The 20,777-nt window shown below is 40.5% G+C and overlaps 1 protein-coding gene and 1 long non-coding RNA gene across 7 annotated transcripts in view; both read right to left on the bottom strand.

The window, feature by feature from the left end:
* Positions 1 to 20,777, bottom strand: part of GAB1 (GRB2 associated binding protein 1) — a 116,280-nt gene that overhangs the window by 94,516 nt on the left and 987 nt on the right. Inside the window, exon 1 of one of the 6 annotated variants that reach the window (XM_036315399.1) lies at positions 3,709 to 4,044. The exons of the other annotated variants lie outside the window; for them this stretch is intronic. The gene's annotated coding sequence lies outside the window, so the exon portion shown is untranslated. Of the gene's footprint in view, positions 1 to 3,708; positions 4,045 to 20,777 lie in introns of those variants that run through there. 6 annotated transcript variants of the gene reach the window in all.
* On the bottom strand, positions 12,693 to 17,573 carry LOC118659209. The gene is made up of 2 exons (XR_004968474.1): positions 16,055 to 17,573; positions 12,693 to 13,902 (listed from the first exon to the last, which is right to left on the bottom strand). It is a non-coding gene; the product is annotated as an uncharacterized LOC118659209 (long non-coding RNA).

The raw sequence follows: 20,777 nt of genomic DNA, 5'->3' as shown, positions 1-20,777 counted from the left end.
CAATTACCATGTTTCTCTTTTATTAGTGTAGATATTTAACATCATTTCAAAATCTTCGATAGGAGGAGTGAGAATTGGTATCATCAAGCTGTATCTTTCCATTCCAAAAACTAAGCATGAGAAGGGGTTGCAAACCAGACTAAACTATGGAAACTACTTCAGGGTGGCAAGCTCCCAAGGCTTCCACAGATTCTAGATTCAAATGCTACCTCATTACACTTCTGCCACCCCTACCCACCCCTCACTGCAATAGGTAAGTGGGGGCAGGGGGATCAAGGTGCATGGTTTTTTAGAAAGTTCCCTGGTGATTCTGATATTCCCCTGACTTGCCTTCGAAGGAGAACTAGAGAACCAAGCATACGCACTGCCTCTTCTTCTCACTCTTAAAACCCGAGTAACACCAGAATATTTGAGAACCCCTGGTTTCTAATGGCTACTCCTTTCACTAGCTTTAGGATCTAAAGTTGTGGGTTTCATCCAGGCAGGTGTCAATGCAAAGTTAAAAGAATATTTCTGACAGATGCAGAGATAGGCCACAAAACTAGAACCTTGTAAAGAGCATTTCTACAGAGTTGAGCCAGGCTGGCATCTTTATGATCTGAGCATCTACTAGGTAGGAGTTGACTCTACAGGCACCCTAGTTTAGCCTGTCTGTCCTGTTCCAACCATTTGTGTTCACAAGATAGGCTTGCAGAAGAGGTTCCCTAGCTAGGCTCACAGAAAGAGCTTCAAGACTAATTCTGCAAAGACAAAAAACCGGCTGCGTAGGAACTCACACTCACCCAGGAGAGATTACCAAAAGCTGTTTTGGAGACAAGTCTTCTGGTACATATTCTAAAAAACACCAAAAGGTGGTGAAAAGGGAAGGTCCAAGATTTCTGCAGAATTTTTTAAAATGTTGTTGGGAGAGTAAGGAAAATATCCTAACTAGGATCTTTTAAAATGCTTTCCCTCCAAGAAGAAAAAGTAAGTATTTTATAGGCTCAAATCTCTACACTCCTCTCAGAAATTCCCACTGCTCACTGGCAGGCCTCCTCACAGCCTAGCTTACTTGGCAAATATTCACATACCATTATTCAAAATATGTTAATAAAGTGAACAGGGTGCTACCATCACATAACCCCACCCTCCCTTTCTTTGTGTGAACTGAACCTGTGCAGGTTAAAACAGGTGCAGGTTAAAGCACTTGCTAAGTGAGATTACTGACTGTTGGCTCAAACACTGTCAATTTTAAATAAGCATTTACGGGAGAATGGCTTTGCTCAAATGTATGCTGTCTTCAAAAATGAATGTTGTGATGATCAAGTCACTCCCACTCCCATATTACTCTATTGGTGTAAAAACATCAGCATTGGTGATTTACATTTTTTAAGTACTATATTCAAAGTACCTTAAAAATTCCAAGCCCCTTTACAAGTCTTCTTTTAAAAATAATTCCCCAGTGAAATATTTTTCAGTCTACAAATGAGCAGTAGAAGCAGTGGTTATACATTGTGTAGACGATGATAACTGGAATCAAAAGCAGAACTCAGATTTCCAATCACTTCACACAACTATTCAACAATTATCTCTTTAGCACAATGTCAAGTATTTCTTTGGTGAACCACAAAGAAATCACAAAGCAACTAGTTACTCATTTTTGGTACATAGTCTAAAAATTTCCCACAAAATCAGACTATTTTAAAATTTTCCTTCCTCTCTCTGCCTGCCTCCCCCCAAAAGCATTTACTTATTTCTTCATCCACAAAGACATTCCACACATAGTCTGAATTTTAAAACTCAGGCTCTGCAGCTTCACTTTCAGTGGAACAGAAAGTGCTGGTCCCCCCCAAAAAAACCTCAACGTCTCCCAGTTCCTAAATATCTTCCAGTTCCTAAATTAGCCCCCCGATTACCAGACCTTATGAAGGAAATCAGGATCCAGTATTTTAAGTTTAAAAGTTAAAGGGAGGTTGGAAGGAAGGTATAAATGGGACTGCATGCTTACCCAGGGTGACTCATTCTCATATGCTCAAGATTAAACTGAGCACTGAACCTAAGATCAGGAAAGAATTTTTCCTCGGGGCCAGAAAGGGGTGTGGGATTTCCAAATGTGCACTAAAGTAAGATCTTCTGTGTGGATCAGGTGAGCCAATCCCACATAATTAACTTCCTACTACAGGGCCGAAGCAAAAACAGGTGCGGTGCATACCTTCCCAATAGGTGTTGGTAAATTTCATGTTATGTGCTTTTATCCACAATTAAAAATAAAAAAGAGAGGGACTGGTGTGAACTTACCATATTGCCATTGCTCTGAGGAGCAGTTAAAATGTTTTATAATGTCAGGTGTCTGAATTTTAGAAATTACACCAACCCACTGAAGAAGGAGGTGGGTATGGCAGATTGGGAATGGCATAGGGCTAGGCGGCAGGCAGCTTGCGTTCACATCCACATCTGCCTGCTGAAAACAGCTGGTCCTGGACTCAGGGTATTTCCAAGGCCTCAATTCCCTAGGGCCTCATTTTGCTATTAAAAATAGGAGCAGTAAAAAAACTAAATAAAAAAAGAATAGGAACAGTAAAGAAGTTTTTCTCTTTTCATTCATTTAAGAAAAACTGGCCTTTATCTTCCTTAAGTCCGTGGTTGGCAAACTGCGGCTCGCGAGCCACATGCGGCTCTTTGGCCCCTTGAGTGTGGCTCTTCCTAAGCCTTAGGAGTACCCTAATTAAGTTAATAACAATGTACCTACCTATATAGTTTAAGTTTAAAAAATGTGGCTCTCAAAAGAAATTTCAATTGTTGTACTGTTGATATTTGGCTCTGTTGACTAATGAGTGTGCCAACCACTGCCTTAAGTCATTTTCTTCTCAACTATTTCCATAAAAATCTCGAAAGTTATGAAAATTTATTCTGCTTTGGAAATATATGGTTTAGAAACACAACAGATTCTGTTTGAAAACAGACATGGATGCTTTCAAGGTTAGAACCTTTTTTGAAAGATGAAAGTATTTTAATATCCATGATACAATTTCCCTTAGTAAAAAACATGGGTTTCTCAACATACAACTATTTCTCCAACTTGGAGATAAAAACCACATTTGCTAAAAACTTTAGTATGCAGACAGCCTATCATAAAAGACTATCTTTTAGTTGTTTAAATATCACTGAAATAAGTAGTAGGGAGATATTAAACATTTATATGTTCTGAACATTAAAAATTATATCTTGAAACAGAGGAATAATCAAAGTACCAAAATCTATGCATTTTAAGTGAACCTGTGTCTATTTGCTATTCAAATATAAGTAAAAATACAATTATTATAAAGCTAAATATGCGTATTAACTTTAATGATAAACCTTACATAATTATTAAGTAAACATTTCCCTTTATTAACTTATGCAAAGAGCAATAAATCTGCTCATCTATTTTATAATTTTTTTCTGTATGTTAAACCCAAACCAGAATATGTTAAGTTAAAATATTCCCACCGAAAATTTATAAGCTACATTTCTTATGCTGCACTTGGATGACTACTTAACGCACGGTCCTCCGTCAAAGCATCTATACTTGTTAGCCAATATAAATATTCATTGGAAACATCTACCACCATGTTAAACAACATATGGGTTAGAATAAATTGTAGAAAAATAACTAGAAATATTAAGAATAAAAGAGGTTTACCAAATGTATGATTTAAAAAACATATGCAAGCAAGAAAATAAGGTTACCGGAAATGAAGGGAGTTCATCGTGAGCCTAGCCTTCATTCTTTGTTCAGGATAGAAGTCACAGGAATCTAGCCATTCCTGGTTGCCAGAGTAATGGTTGCAGCTGGTTCTGGGTCTCCGCCACCATCAGCAACAGCCCTTCTATTATTCACTTCAGGAGCGAAGTGATCTACTAACCAAATGCACTTGGACTGTCAGTGTAATAAGAGGGTGTGGTAGAGACTTCATATAATAACAATAATGAAGGACTTCGGGTCAAGATGGCAGAGTAGGGAAAAAACAGATAAAGAGCTTCCCAGACAAGAAAAAGCTAAAGGAGTTCATCACTATCAAACCAGTATTACAAGAAATGTTGTCCAGCTGGCGTGGCTCAGTGGTTGAGCACTGACCCCTGAACCAGGAGGTCACAGTTTGATTCCTGGGCAGGGCACATGCTTGGGCTGCGGCTTGATCCCCACCCACTGTGGAGTGTGCAGGGGGCAGCTGATCAATGCTTCTCTCTCCCTCTCCCTTCCTCTCTGAAATCAATAAAAATACATTTAAATAAATAAAAATAAATAAAAAATGAAAAAAGAAATGTTAAAGGAACTTGTTTAAGGGAGAAAATATTTTAAAATATGAATAATAAAATGACAACTACATACCATTGATAATTACTTTAAATATAAATGAATAAAATACTGCAGTCAAAATATTTAGGGTAGCTAAATCGATAAGAAAACAAGACCCTTATATATGCTGTCTACAAGAGACCCACTTCGATCAAAAGATATACAGCCTGAAAGTAAAGGGATGGAAAAAGATATTTCACGTAAATGAAAAGCAAACAAAACAAAAGGCTGGGGTAGCAATACTTATATCAGACAAAATCAATTTTAAAACAAAAGCTGTAACAAGAGACAAAAAAGGAACTAGCAATTTCACTTGTGGGTATGTATTCCAAGAAACCCAATTAGAAAGACATGTACATTCTTACATTCAATGTAGCAAGAAGTGGTGGCAACCTAAGGGTCCATTGATAGAGGAATGGATAAAGAAGAGGTGGTACATATATAAAACGGAACATTACTGAACTATAAAAGAGAATAAAATCTTGCCACTTGCATCAACATGGATTGACCTAGAAAAAGTAATCTAAGTGAAATAAGTGAGACAGAGAAAGACAAATACCATATGATTTCACTTATATGTGGAAACCAAGAAACAAAATAAAGGAACAAACAAAACAGAAACAAACTCACAGAATCAGAGAATACTTTGATGGCTCCCAGATGGGAGGAGGAGCTGGGGGGATGGGGAAAATAGGGAAGGGATTAAGATGTGCAAATTGTCAGTTATAAAAACAGTCACAGGGCTGTAAAGTACAGCATATGGGGTACAGTCAATAATATTTTAATAACTATGTGTGGTGTCAGATGGGTACTAGATTTACTGGGGTGATCACTTCGTAAGTTATATAAATACTAATCACTATGTTGTACACCTGAAACTAATATAAAAATGTACATCAACTGTAATTAAGAAATAAAGTTATAAAAAATAATATCAATAATGATACTCACCACTTACAAAGGAGATAGGAAGATCCTGTAAGAGCTTGTGGGCAGATGGGCGTAGCATAGTATCTAAGAGGCTGAAGTAAAAGAAATGGAGAAGGGAGAGAGCATGGAGAATTGCAAATAGAAAGGGAGGAAGGAAAGATTAGCAAACTAGTGATGAAATGGTCTGCAGTATAATCTAGGTTCCTCGAATGGAAAAGGAACACTTTGACACAGAGATGGCGAGGGTAACGTAAATGTAAAAACGAACACTTCGACGAAGAGACACAGCAGGTTAGTGAATGATTTAATGAAAGTTAATGATAGTCATTTTTATAAGAAACTCCCCAAATTCCTCTTACTTTAGGCAAGGAGTGTGTCAAGAACTTTCTGCAAGGTAACCGAAAGAAACCGTAAAGTACCACTAAGGAAATAGTATGCCGAAAAATATGATAGCTTTCTAAAAACAACGTTCAGTGGATAGTTGGATATAAAACCCTTTACTTTAGTCCCCTGCTGGAATTAAATAACCATTCCTTCTTGGTTCCATGTCTTGACCAATTTTCTAAACTAGAGCCTGTTTTGCCTGTCTCTTTTGCTTTCTTTCTCTAAAGTGGATTTTAAAATCAAAGTTTAGGCTAAAAGAGATAGATAAAGAAGAGGTGGTATATATATATAAAACTAGAGACCGGGTGCATGCATTCGCAATCCGGGACCCCTCGGGGGATGTCGGACTGCCGGTTTCAGCCCAATCCCTGCAGGCCAGGCTGAGGAACAAATCTGTGCATCGGGCCTCTAGTATGCTTATAAGATCTTTGGTTAATCTCTTCCTGCCCTCCCTCCTCTCCGCTTCCCTCGGAGATTCATCAGTCTGTTCCATGTTTCCATGCCTGTGTGTTGAGCATCTGCCCCCTGGTGGTCAGTGCACATCATAGCTACTGGTCGAATGGTCAAACAGACGGTCGCTTAGGCTTTTATATATCTAGATGGGATATTACTGAGCCATAAAAGAGAACAAAATCTTGCCATCTGCAACAACATGGATTGACCTAGAGGAAGTTATGCTAAGTAAAATAAGTGAGACAGAGATAGGGGGGAAGTAGGAAAGGGGGTGCAGAGAACTTCTTTAGTCAAATACAACTACTTTGGTGCTCTTACAAATCAAAAACATCTCAACTAACCAAAAATTTGGGCCAACCAGACGTGTAATATAAAGACAATGGGGAAAGAATGTTTAAAATCATAACAAGTCCAGGAAATCGGGACTATATTTCAATAATATGCTTTCAGATCCAATAGCCAGAAATCTGGTAAAGAGCTAATCAACCCCCTTTCATTTCTCCTCTCCATTTTTAAGTCAATCATAAGCTCAATCCAAGAACACACACTCTTTTTAAAATCAATACCTACATAATACCTTCCTTGATTTAATAAAGCCGTTTGACTTTCTTGCCAATAGTTAGGTACTTTCTCATAGTCTAAACTTTCTAAAAATTCCCTTTCACTTTTGTCATCCTCTAAATATGCCATTAGGAGACAGTTTGATCTAAATCACTGCTAGAAAACATGAAGCACATATCTTGTTAATCACTATAGCATATTTCCCGTATCTCACAGAAGAGAGGCTAAATTACTTTCTGAATTTTGGTTCTAATCTCCCTCTTCCACTCTTTGTATGAATCTGCTTCTATTGGATTTTCTTCCTTCTCTCTTTTTCCCTCCACACTCAACTCAGGATTTCTCCAAGTATAATTTAAGGACCACCTACATTAGAAATCAGCAGGGGTGTGGATTAGAAAATGTAATTTCTGGGCTTCTACCAAGACTTACTAAAAATATCAGAAGGTGGGTAAGGCTCATGAACCTTCTTTTTACGTACAGATTAGGGACTATAGTCAATAGTATTGTAATAACTTTGTACAGTGACAGCTGGTTACTAGATTTATTGCAGTGATCACTTCAAAGGGTTATCAATGTTGAATAACTATGTGCACACCAGAAACTCATTTACTATTGCATGCCAAGTATACTTTAATTTTTAAAAAGATAAGTGAATGAGAAGAACTGGAGGGGGGGGTGAGGGGGCAGGATCTTCATTTTAGAAGTTACCCAGGTGATTGTTATACACACTGAAATTTGAGGACTACTGACCCAAAACCTTGACTCTCCTCCCCAAACCAAAGGACACAGGGACTCTGCCAAGCTGTAAATAAGTACCATCAGAACATCTGAACGGTGGTTCTCCGCTTTCCTTTTAAAACAAAGATAGAAGAAGCAAGAAAGCATAGAGAGTACATCAGGAACTGAATGTGAAACATCAGCATAAATGCAGACCCGTCAGCCCTGCTCTGTGGCTGCTGCCAATTACAGTAGCCAGCCCTGCAGGAGGAGGGAGTACATGTAATTTATAAAAAGTACACAAGCTGGGCGGCTTGTGAACAATGAGTGGTGGTATTCAAGCCAAGAGGTAATAAAAGCATGAAGAAATGACTCAGCACCCCCTCCCCACCCAGACAACAATTGGTTGTACTCCAGCTAGAACGAGCAAGGTCAAAATGAGTACTTGGGTAACGATTTAAATGACAACAGACGGGTTGAGAGAGATTTTGTCGATCATCTAAGCCCCTGTGAAAGGGTCACACAGCACTAAGCTCTGGTGTTCAAAAAACTCAGTCACCTTGATGACTGCTTTCCACAACTTTATTGAAGTCAGAAAAGTAAATGTTCGGTTCCAGTGTTACAACACAGTCCTGTACCTGGATTATGGCTTTCAAAGGCAACACAGGGAAATAAACTACATACACAGTACAGATACAGGAACCAAGCGTTAGGAAGGATCCTCCTACAGAAATGTTCTGCAACTTCAGCACCGTCGACACTCTGCCCCGGGAATTGTTTGTTGTGCGGGCAGTCCTGTGCACTGTGGCAGGTTTAGTAGCCTCCCTGACCTCTACCCACTAACAACCAGTAGTACCCCTATTTGTGACAACTAAAAATGCCTCCAGACATTGCCAAATGTCCCCAGTAGGGGCAAAATCACCTCCCCACTCCCATTAAAAAACACAGAGCATGGACACAGACAATGGGGTGGTGAGGGTCTGGGTCTGGTTTGTGTGGGGTGGGGAGTGGGAAGGGGGGTGGAGAGGACAGGAAAGGTCTGGAAGAGGTTAATTGGGGGGGGGGGGAGAAGGAGGACCTATGTAATACTTTCAACAATAAAGATTAAAAAAACAACGCAGAAACATCATCAACAGCTCATAGAACATATTTTTCACATCATGATTTCACATATATGCTCTTACATATATATATGTGTATATATATAAAACACCTTTTATCACCCTATTTTCCATTACCAGGGACTAAAATGCAAAATCTTACTATTGTTTTAGTAAGCTACCCAAGCCATTACAGAAATGCCACATTACAAAATAACTGAGTGGGCTCCTCACCCTTCCTGGTCACAATCAACCAGTTGACTCTCCAAAGCATTCATGTCCATTTAACAGGAGGCACAGTGCTAGTGCCCATGAGGCTTATAGGAGCCCACAAAAAAATGTATTAATATTAATTTCTTTTAAAATCAGTATTAATAATGAATACCAGAGTCGCCAAAATTTATGATGGCTTAACTCTGAATGTCTCAACTTTATGATGGTGCAAAAGCTACCCACCTTCAGTAAAAACAATACTTCAAACTTTTTTTCCCATTTTTACTTTTGGCACTTTATTGAAAAACATCTTTTATCAGTAAATGTGTTTGCTATGCCAGCAAGCAAAACTAAGAAGAAATATTTTTCTTTTCTTTTCTTTATTCTGAAGTTTTACATATGTTTCCTTTTTAGTATTTCAAATTTTTTTTTAAAATATATTTTATTGATTTTTTACAGAGAGGAAGGGAGAGAGATAGAGAGTTAGAAACATCGATGAGAGAGAAACATCGATCAGCTGCCTCCTGCACATCTCCTATTGGGGATGTACCCGCAACCCAGGTACATGCCCTTGACCGGAATCGAACCTGGGACCCTTCAGTCCGCAGGCCAATGCTCTATCCACTGAGCCAAACCGGTTTGGGCAGTATTTCAAATTTTGAGCTTTTCCCAGACTAGCGATAATCAGTAAAATACACTCTCATGATGCTGGACAGTGACAGCGAGCACAGCAACCCGGCAACCAGGTGGTCCGCAGGGTGAACACCCCACACTCTGCAGGGGACTGCGCTGCCAGTGATTCTGGATATTGTGTTCTGAGCACGTTTCAGGTAGGCTAGGCCAAGCTATGGTGGTCAGTAGGTTAGATGAATTAAATACATTTTCAACATACAATTATTTTCAACCTGATTTATTATGCACCTGTATAATAATAATAAAGATAAAATAATAAAGCCAGCTTGGAATATATTCCTCTTCATACTGGTGCAGTTGCAAAATATAATGTTTATTCTATCGTTTTAGAGGGGTTGGGGGGCCGTGAAGGCAAAAGTACCAGAGGTTGGAAAACCTCATAATGTGGCTCTGCCATCTCATGGGGAAAAAAGCAATTAAAAGCAGCAAGTATAATCAGGTGTGACAGGGGCTGTGCTGAGAATCAGAGGAGGACAATACAGATGCTCCAGCCCACTGTGTGTATGTGTGAGATTGAAGGTGGTGGCGGGAGTTCAGGGGAGGCTCGGTGGGCCTTCTTGGGGGCAAAGGAATGCTGCAGAACAGCTTCAAACTGAGGAATGGTATTATCAGACTTGTGTTCAGAAAGGCCAATCTGGATGCCTTGATAAGGGCAGGCTGGGGGCTGAGAGGTGGCAAGAATGAAAGTAGGAAGATCAACTGGCTATTGCAACAATCCAGAAAAAAAGGCAAAAATAGCGTTGGCAACAGAAGGGTCAGTAAGCATAGAGATATTTGGGAGGTAAACTGACAGAATCTGGTCACTGAATGTGGAGAATGAGGAAGGGACAACAAAGAAAACCTTCTGGCTGAAGCCACAAGACAAGAGATGGTGGTGCGACTGAGAGAGGGAGGACTGAGAGGACCAGGTTTAGGGGACAGGCTGGGAAGACCCGCTGTGGACATGCTGAGTTGCTGTAGGCTCTCTAAGCAGTTGCACGGATCTCAGCAGATCCATAGACATGGAGTGAGAAAAGGGATGAGACAGAATCTTCAAATCATCAGCCTATACAGTATAAATTCAGAGGCATTTCAGATCCAGAGATGGGCTTTAAATGTTAGAAAATGTGCAAGGTTATAATAACATCTGCATCCAAGTTTGTAAGGATTCTGCAGAAACTGTGTGCCCAGAGCTTTTATCAAGTTTTCAGAGTTCGTGAACTCACAACAGATGAAGAACCACTAACAGTGTGAGATGGGAGGAGAGGCCATCCAGGGAGACCACCAGAGCCCGTAGGAACGCCAACCTTAAGGAAACCAGAGCCCGGCATCAGGAAGGCACAGGAAAGAACACATTTTGAGAAGAGGGGTTGGTCATTTCCATCGGGAGTTTCATAAAAAAAATAACCAAAAAGCCCAAGTCTAGCTCTGTTCGATTCGGCAACAAGAGTGGTGGAGAAGGATTCAGGTTATATTCTATTATGAAATGAGTGGCAGGGGAGGAAGAAGGGACAGCCAAGTGCACAAAACTCACTCAAGAGTCTGGCTGGGAAAAAGGAGAAATAGAGTCTCCCTCCAGCCGCATCTTTGAAAACTGAATCCATCTTTTAAGGTCCTGGTGAAATCTCTCTTACCACCTTCGTTAAGCCTTCAGAGAGTCCCTGAATTCACCTCCCGCTGCTGAATTCTTCTGGAGCTTTGTCTCACACACTCCTGATCATAATATAATTTGCAGCACTGAATGCATCCGAAGTCCCTAGTAGCATATAAACTCCTGAAGAGTGGAGACAGTGCCCTCTTGGTCTTCTTCTTCTGAATTCTTCTCCATAGACATCCCCTCAGTGAATGAAGGATCCGACCTGAGCGGTGAGACATGTGGCCCTGCACTGTATGACCTCGGGCAAATCAATTAGTCTCCCAGAGGCCAAGTTTCATTCCCTGTGAAATGAGGAGGCTGGACTCAACCAGGGAAGGAGGAGATATGTAAAACTGGAAAAGATATTCAATATAGCTATTGTTTTGGTGATACAAATCATAGAAAGTAAAACTGGATTAAAAGTCAAAAGACACTCAGCCCTAATTGGTTTGGCTCAGTGGATCGCGTGTGGGCCTGCGGACCGAAGGGTCCCAGGTTCGACTCTGTTCAAGGGTATGTACCTTGGTTGCAGGCTCCTCCCTGGCCGGGCCCTGGTTGGGGCATGTGTAGGAGGCAACCAATCAATGTGTTTCTCTCACATAGATATTTCTGTCTACTCCCTCACTTCCACTCTCTCTAAATATCAATGAAAAAGCATCTTCAGGTGAGGATTAAAAAATAATAAAATATAAAAAATTTTAAAAAAAGGACATTCAAACAGTACCTTAGAGAGAAATGGGTTACAAAAGATTGAGAATCATTGGACAACATGATTTATGCTTTTAGGTTTAAAGTTCTACAATTATCTGGTCATATGGTTCAAGAGACTGTGCAAGGTATCCTGTGGTACATTTTAGACACAGAGGACAAATGCCATCTTTGTCCTCTGGAAATTAATGTCCTATTACAAACACCAAAGGATGATAAATGAAGCCCCAATTTTCTTTGTAAACAAAGCATGTGTATACACTTTCTACTTTGTAATCTGTGGGTCATTATAAAAGTCATCTACAAAAATATTTTTAAAAATATTGCTTTTCCCGTTTTGACTATTTGTTTAAATGAAGATATAGAAAAAAAAATACTATTCAACAGGACCAATTTAATTTTGTGCCACTTTCTTTGGAAATAAATGACCTATATATCCAGTGAAGGTTACTCAGAAAGCTTTGGCTGTATGTAACAGCATCACTAAGAACAAATTAGCTTCCCAAATATTTTGCATTCTTACTAGTTCAATATTTCCTTTTACCTTTTCTCAGCACTTCAAGCATTTAAACCTGAAATTGTCCGGGAGAACGTGTAAAATCCAATACTCTTCCACAACTTCATGGTCAATTATAACTTTAACACAGAGAAGGGGGTTCAGATAATACCTCCCTAAGTGAAATGAGGGGATCATTCCTCATCAAGCTCAACTAACAGCACTGGAATTCAAAACACAGAAGGTATCCTTTTACCAAGTGTTTCTCTTCCCAAACTCTCTACCCAGAGTCAACTTAAGATTAAAGCACTTCTCTCCTGCCAATCAAATGGGTCATCCCTCCAACCAGAAGCGCTTTCATCTTGGCTACTGGGAGACTCTGGCCAAGGCACTGATGGGAATGTGTGATGTGCTGGAGCTGAGAGAAAACAAACCAGGTACTTAATTCTTTAATCAGGTAGTCATCTCAGGGAGGAGTTCTGCTCGTCAGAAAGTGCCCTAACCACATTTCCCAATACAGTAGTAACTTAAAACTGAATTTCAGGAGAGAAAAACAATCTACATGCCTGTGGAACATGATTATTCCTAGTCTCGATTACCACATTACCGGGCTAGAGATGCCTCCCCCTTTTAGAGAAAAGGTAAAAGAATGTGTGTGTCAAGATTCTGACACACGTACTTTGTGATGCTGGTGGCCAGGCTTATGTTACCGAGAAGACGTGGAAACAGAGGAAAAGAGCCAGAGGGTAGGGATCCAGGGGACAAAGAATGCTTTTACCTTTAACCCACTTTAAAAAGTTAGCAATTAGAATTTTATAGCAATTGGCTAACTGGTGCATTAAATAATAAAGATGACAACAAAAACAGATTGAATTCTCAGCCTTCTCCTGATGCTATTGTCCTACATTTTCACTTCACGAAAGTGAACGTCTTAACTAACATTGCACTCACCTGCCTATTTCGTGTGTACTAGCTGAACAATAATGACAACTATGCAATGCAACCAAGCAACGTGAGCGTTAAAAAGCCTTGATGTTAACAGACATGTCCTGCCCTCAGTAGACTACATGTCTTCCTGTGGCTTTTCTCTTCAAATATAAAATGGAATTCTGATGTTTTCCTTTTTATGTGTCATGTTCGTAAAGAAGAACATATAAATACTGTTTTCAAAAACATTTAAACTACATGAGTCAAAACAAAGCAAAATAAATAAAAAAGGGAAAAGAAAAACAATGAACAGGATAGTTAAAGCAAGGTTTAGTATTTTTCTTCCTATAAAAATAATGACCTAAAATTTTTTACATTTAAAAGAAATGTTTGGACTCTCAGCATATTGTTTTTAATTCATGGAACAATGTAGCCATGTTTGTTTTTTTTCCTTTGGGACATTGTTTTGTTTTGTTTTTAACACACAGGGAATTACCTAGGCCAAGTATGAATTCAAAGTAAAAAGCCGGGAGAAAAAAAAAACAAAAACAAAAACAAAAAAACAAAAAAACGCCACCGTAAGAAAAATTCATGGTAAATTCGGCATTCTTTCCAATACGTAAAAATAAAACTCAGCTCAGAAATATGATAAAAATGTCTGAAACGTGCACTCAGGAAAGAACAATTAAATGGTAGAAAAAAATTAAGATAACTCACATTTCCTCTTCTAGAAGCTCTTTTCTTTGCAACTTACAGCTTCATGTGCAGTTTGCATATAGTAGCTCTGCTAAAAAAACCACATGGAAAATTTCTGCTCCAGATAACACTGCAGGACGGGGCCTGGCAGCTACAAGTCGTAATCAGAATGCTTCGAGAGCTAATGTAACAGAGATAACGACCTCACATGCATTTCAGTGCACAGGCTCAACTGTTTTTTTATATAGCCGGCTGTGTTCAACTTCATACGCATTCAGCGATGAGAATTTTTCTCTTCGGGTAGGGGGAATTTTGCTCCTATGAGTAAAACAATTGCTTAAAATATAAAAGAGTCTCCCCCTCCCCCCAGGTAAGGCATTCTCGTGTTACATACATACAAGCCTGGAATGGTCACAAACTTCCAGTTCATGGAGTGACTTTTCCCAGTAATTCCACAGGCTTCCATTCCAACGACAATTCATATTATGGTTCCTCAGCCACTAGGTTGGCAACTGAAGAGGCTACTTATTTAATGGATGTAGAAATGAGTACAAAGAGCCACTTTCCCCCAGGAGTAATCGAAAGAAGAAAAGAACGCTAACATTAATTGTGCTTGTAGCAGAAGGGGGTGCGGGGGGGGAGGGAACCTGGGACTAGATTAGTTTCCTTTTTTTCTAGTGGACAGAGATAAAAGGAGTCACGAAAATGTGGTGACTGCAATTCAAGTTCAAATGGCAAATTCAAATGGAGCTCTAACTTCGTGGAAATTAGCCACCCTGTTAATGCAAGGAATGTGAAATGAGAGAAACCCCTCCATCCACAGTCAGCTGGGGGTTTAATGTGATCCAATGGGGTTATTCTCTTTCCTCCAGCACTAGCTGGCACTCCCACAGCTGGGCTAAGATGGCTTCCAAAGTCCAAAATAAGAGGCTAGCCCAAGGCGGGCGCTGGCCCTCCTGCTGGAACTCAGAAGCAAATGAATCAAAGGCTCTTTTATTCTCCCTCCCACCAGAACATGCTCCCTCTCTGTTGCAAACGAAACGCTTGCCAGAATGAATTATTTAGCTCAAAACAGACATAAAGAAATCTTAACTAACACATGTCCCTTGGAATGTTAATGAGTTCAGGTGACCAAACACGGTGCTTTGTTTGTTTCTAGTCGAGACATAAAATTCACTTGCGGTCCGGATCCCATCAGGAGCATTAGGTCACCACTGCAGAAACAGAAACTTCTGGAACCACAAGTACAGCCCTGTCCAAACTCCATGTACGAACCTGAGGGGTCCTGAAGCTGTTCTCCTCATGAGCGTATCTGATCTCAACACAAATTCTTCATTCCTCCTTGAAAATCAGACTTTGCTTATGATTTTGCCATTTCTACCAGCAGTATCTCAATTCTTCCTAGAACTGAGCCTGAAATTCATTTCTGAAGTTTCCCTGGCAGCCTCCCACCCCCTGCCCCCTCAGTCTGAACTGTTAAGCAATTATTATCTGTATCGTTTCATTTGGCGGTTAATCATATATGGCTTTATAACATGTCTTATAAAACGATTTATATGTACGTGCATTAATTACAGTTTGTCTTCAAAACAGATTAGAAACTCCTTAAGGGCAGGGAGTGGGCCTTTCCCTCCATTGTATTCCACACACGGCACAGTGCAAAAGCTCCAGAAATACTTGTTCATTTATTTATTCAGTCAACAGAGATTTGTTGAGCTTACCTGGTGCTCAGCACCCAGCACAGAAAACTGCTTGCCTGGTGCTCAGTGAGCCTGCATTTCTATTAAGCAAAACACCCAGAGTCCCCAAAGAACCTCTGCTTGAGCAGTTCCTAATAGAGTTACCAAACTATTTAAAAGGAACAATAAATAATATTTATTTCCCCAAAAGGCCTATTGAGAAGCTCCTCATCTGCCTCTATCTCCCAAGGAAATGTCTGACAAGACGAATGTAAAACCTGCAAGAGTTTAACTGGCGTGCTCAAACTACGGCCCGCGGGCCACATGCGGCCCCCCGAAAACATTTATCCGGCCCGCCGGGTGTTTTTGCCGCCGCTGCCTGTCCTGCTTAGCAGCCGACTCGTCCCGGGCCCGCAGTGCGCATGTGTGGAATGTCTGAGGGACAGTGAACTGGCCCCCTGTTTAAAAAGTTTGAGGACCTCTGGTTTACAATGTAGATCAATTACCGACCCCTCCCCATTTTATAGAACAGGAAACTGAGGATTAGATGGGGCAAAAGATCACCTGGGCAGTGGCAAAGTCAAGTTAAATTCTGGGTCCTGACACTCAGTCCGGGGTTTCTTACACGGTAGCACAATTTACCCAAAACCGTTGAAAATAAAGTCTACCCGTTGCCTCCTTTCTCCTGTATTAATACCTGTAAGAAAATTAGAGTGCCGGCACTCAATGTTTTGAATCTATCACCTCTTAAAATTCCTCAATCTGCAAACTGTCAAGACCTCATCTATATTCTTCATGTTGACTCCAAAAGGTGGAATTTTATTTAGCCTGAAAAGTGCTTTATTATTATATTTCCTTCAGATTTTTAAAGCAGACTTATAATAACAAAACACTGAAAGAACCAATTCAGCTGTCAGCCAGACTATCCTAGTCTCTTGCCATATTATGTTTTGTTCAAAGATGATCTTTTTTAAAAATTTAAAAACAAATTTTTAGAACAGCAGAACTCTAAAGCTACCTTCCAAATGGATACACCTTCCTCACAGTAATTTTGAATCCCAAAGGACAAGCAGACTTAGGAACTCAGCCAGTTTCACAAGGAGTTTTGCACAATGAAAGCATGAGCTATCATTAACTATCATAAAGGCTTAATGCAATTGGTAGTTGTTGATCTTTGTTAATAGAAACAATGTTCCGGCCACAATGGAAAAGGTAAAAACAACACATGTGGAATTTTAATGGAATGTTTACTAACATGGGGATTGCAAGAAAAAAAATTTTCTTCAACAGAATAATTTTGTCCCTCACTCACTGTAAGCAAAAGTTTCAGAATCCATTGACTGCTTCTGTTCATCGCCAAAAGGAGCAGGAGGAGCTTCCAGACATCTTGGTTGTAGTGACACTACCGAACAGAGACTTAATGCTTAGCACAGGTCCCAGGTTGTCCTTCAACAAAGAGATGTTGCTACTTCGGCTGCCCATGCACCCTCTCCGTGTAAGATGTCAGGTGCCCAAACAGAGGAAGAGGCTATTTCTGTTTCTAGGCCCATTTCCAGTACTGGGGCGAGAGGAGATATGTTTTGGAAGACCAGACAAGAACCATCCTCTTAAATGACAGTGAAGAGCAGCAGAAGCCAAGCTCAGTGCAGATTATACACCCGAGAACTGGCTGGGTTCTTGCTCCCAGGCTGGCTGGCAGCTAACAGGCCACCTTGTCCAGGCCTCAGAAGCAGGTTCTCCTGCTGAGATTGCACACCTGCCCAACGCTGACAGCTGGGCCATGGAGGAGCCCACACGTGGTGTCCAGGCTTAAGGCAGGCCAGAGGGCAGCTCCTCCTGCAGAGAGATGGTGATAGCCAGCTGGCGTGAATCAGTCCTTTGTTTCCAGACTTACATTTTATCTCAGCTAAAATTTCAAGTTCTGACGAAAAGTCCATCATTATTTCAAGTGGCTGGTTTGTCTTTAGTTATTTTATTTATGACTTTTTTTTTTTAAGTACGTTTTTATTGATTTCAGAGGGAAAGGAAGAGGGAGAGATAGAAATATCAATGATGAGAGAGAACCATGGATCAGCTGCCTCCTGCACGCCCCCTACTGGGGGTCGAGCCCACCATCCAGGCATATGCCCTGACTGGGAATCAAACTATGACCTCCTGGTTCATGGGTCCATGCTTAATCACTGAGCTATACCAGCCAGGCAAATGGCAGATTTGCCTTTAAATAACTCTTTAAAAACCTGAGCATGTCTGTTGAATGCATACTACCAAGAGTTTGTTTTCTGCATCCCTTAGTGGTGGTGATCTGTATATGATTCCACTCAGGTCCTTAAAAGTAAAAAAGCAGCTGTTTAATATATAATGCAGGACAAAAACAACACAGTAGCAGCAAAACTGAAAGAAAAAAAAAAAAAAAGCATGTAAAATTTCACCTCCATTTTAATAAACTTTGAAAAATTCAGAGAGAATAAAACACATATAAGAGATTCTTGCCCTTTTTCAAATAAAGACAGAAAAGGTTACAAAGAGACAAAAAGGCTAAGGAATCCATAAGGACTCCAGGCTTTCTCTCACTTCCTTTTATGCCACTTTCACTTAGTTTAGGAAATTCAAGAAAAGCTTCCTTATCAGTTGAACACACCAGTATGCAAAAACAATGCTGCTTGAGTGTCAACAGTGAACATAAAATGCAGTTGTAAATGGAATGCATTGGGGCCATAACTTGAGATGACTTTAGAGATAAACCTGTCACTTAACAGCCCTTTCTCGGATCATCTTAATGTTGGGACTACCCTATAAACAACAAGACAACTGTCAAAGTCCCATGGGCCAAACGTTTCCCAAAAGGATCAATACTCTAACTCCCTGAAGTCTCATTTAACAATTACAGTACCATGCATCCTAGTATCTTTTCACAGCAAATCCATTCATTAAAAACCATTATCAAACCCCAGCTGGATAGCTCAGTTGGTTGGAGCTTTGTTCAGGACACCAAAAGGTTGCAGGTTTGATTCCAGGTCAGCGCACATACCTAGGTTGTGGGTTCAATCCCAGCAATCAATCGTGTTTCTCTCTCACATATCTCTTCCCACCCACCCCCCTCACCCCCCTCAAAATCAATAAACATATCATTGGCTGAGGAGTAAAAAAAAAAACCCAAAACATATTAAGCAACTGTTTACTTGTTCGGTAGCCAACAAGGTTTCCTTCTAACCAGAAAACAAAGATTTCACACGAAAAGAAAACAAGCATAGGAAATGCATAAATGCGCGCCTATATCTGTGAGGATCAAAGCTGCTTTAGCAAAAGCAATCTAAACTGGATACCAAAGCCAAAGATCCATAATCTGAGATTTTCAAAATATTCTGGGCAACAAACTTGACAGCTAAAATACACACATAAGCTTCATTTTAACTTGTAACACCTAGTCACCCTCTTGGACCCCTCGATTCTGACAACCAGCCTACCCACTGTCTTCCTGGGCCATCTCCAGGTACTTCGCTAGTGTGAAAAGAAAACACTACTAGCCCCAGCCGGTTTGGCTCAGTGGATAGAGCATCAGCCTGTGGACTGAAAGGCCCCAGGTTTGATTCTGGTCAAGGGCACATGCCCCCCGGGGTTCAGGGTGCGGACTCGATCCCCAGTAGGGGGCGTGCAGGAGGCAGCCGATCAATGATTCTCTGTCATCATTGATGTTTCTCTCTCCCTCTCCCTTCCTCTATGAAATCAATAAAATATGTTTAAAAAAAAGAAAAGAAAAGAAAACACTAATATTCTACCAGGCAAGAAAAACTCAGCCCCCCTCCAGCTGTTAGGCAGATTGCTCCCCCTGTTGAAAACACAATTTAGGGAGCCCACTGTCTCTAAAGTATTCCCAGGGTTTCAGACTACACTGAGCTTTTTCCTCCAAACATCTATTAAAAAAACAACAATGGCACTCAGCTTGGGCACACAGTCAAGAATCACTCTGCGTGGTCTGCTCACTATACTGGTCTCATCTTCCCGTAGACTCGGAAAGCCACTTGAAGGGTCTTGCTCCTCTAGCAAATGCTCGCCTGCGCCACACTCCACCTCTTCGTTGCATTCTGAGCTCATATTCACATGGACTCCTAGAAAATTATCATCTGAAAGGACCTTTAGAGATGGTCTAATCTGAATTAAACAATCAATCAGGCAGATCCAGGTTCAAATTCTGCCTCTGGCACATTCTAGTCATGTAGACTGTTTTCTTATCTGTAAAACAGAAATAGAGCTCCCTCAGAACTGTTGGAATGATCAAATGAAATAATAACTTTTAAAAATTTTGGACTTTACTTTTTTGGGGGGGTTCCTGTGAAGACAATCTTTCTGGACGATTTTCTTCCTGGTTTATATTACATTCAACTGCAAGCCCAAAAGGCAGGCTTTACTTTTACTGTGTTTCCTAGTCTGATGGTGCCTAGTCCAGTGCACAGCATCTTTTGAGAGAGCCATAGACCAACCATGTGAAAGAATGCATCAAACTTCTATTATCACTACCAATTTCAGCAAATGTATAGTTCGTTAGTTCCCCCAAGAACCCACTCACTTCGTCGTAGGTGTTTCCTAAATGTGCCTTCTCAAAACAAATACATCTCTTTATCTCTCTACTCCCTCTTCTTGCACGGGATGGGGGTGGGGGATACCCACTGCCTCTCTTACATTTTTGGAATAAAGTTAGACTCTCTACCAGGACATTAAGGCAAACTGTGACAGGTGACAGGTGAAGAGACAGAATTTAGAAGGACTCAAAATATCTGGAGAACTTTCTTAGGATGTGTGGCATCAAGTCCTTAAATGAGAATTACGTGTCTATAACAAATCCTGGCAGAGCGTAAGAAACTCACTGGCCAGTTGTCAGTGAAGCTAAGTATTGCACTTCACCCCGTTTTGTGCAAGCAAGCAGTTACTAAAAGGATTAACTTCATTCTGATACTCGGTATAGATATCCTTCAACAAGGAGCACGTTCCTTTAGAAGTGTTGGCCCCTTGGTAGTAAATTTATAATTAAGGGGGCATAAATTCTGATTTTGAAATGTATTTTACTAGGAAAATTTTGCTCCATATGCCAGGGCAAAAGTGCCATTTCTTTCCTTTGCAAGGGGGTGTGGAGGGTGGAGAGCAGCGACCAAAGAAACAAGGAGGGAGGAGATCCCAGACCCCTGAAGAAGACACAGATTTCCACCAAAGTAGGCTGGTTCTTTCAAGGAATATTTTTCCTAACAGTTAAAACGGTTTAACACATAATCGGCATCTTGTACCAATTACACAA

The sequence above is a fragment of the Myotis myotis genome, unplaced genomic scaffold, assembly GCF_014108235.1.
Source record: "Myotis myotis isolate mMyoMyo1 unplaced genomic scaffold, mMyoMyo1.p scaffold_m19_p_6, whole genome shotgun sequence".
Classification (NCBI taxonomy): Eukaryota; Metazoa; Chordata; class Mammalia; order Chiroptera; family Vespertilionidae; genus Myotis; species Myotis myotis.
Note: the sequence above shows the minus strand (reverse complement) of the source record. Positions and strands in the feature narration are given on the sequence as shown.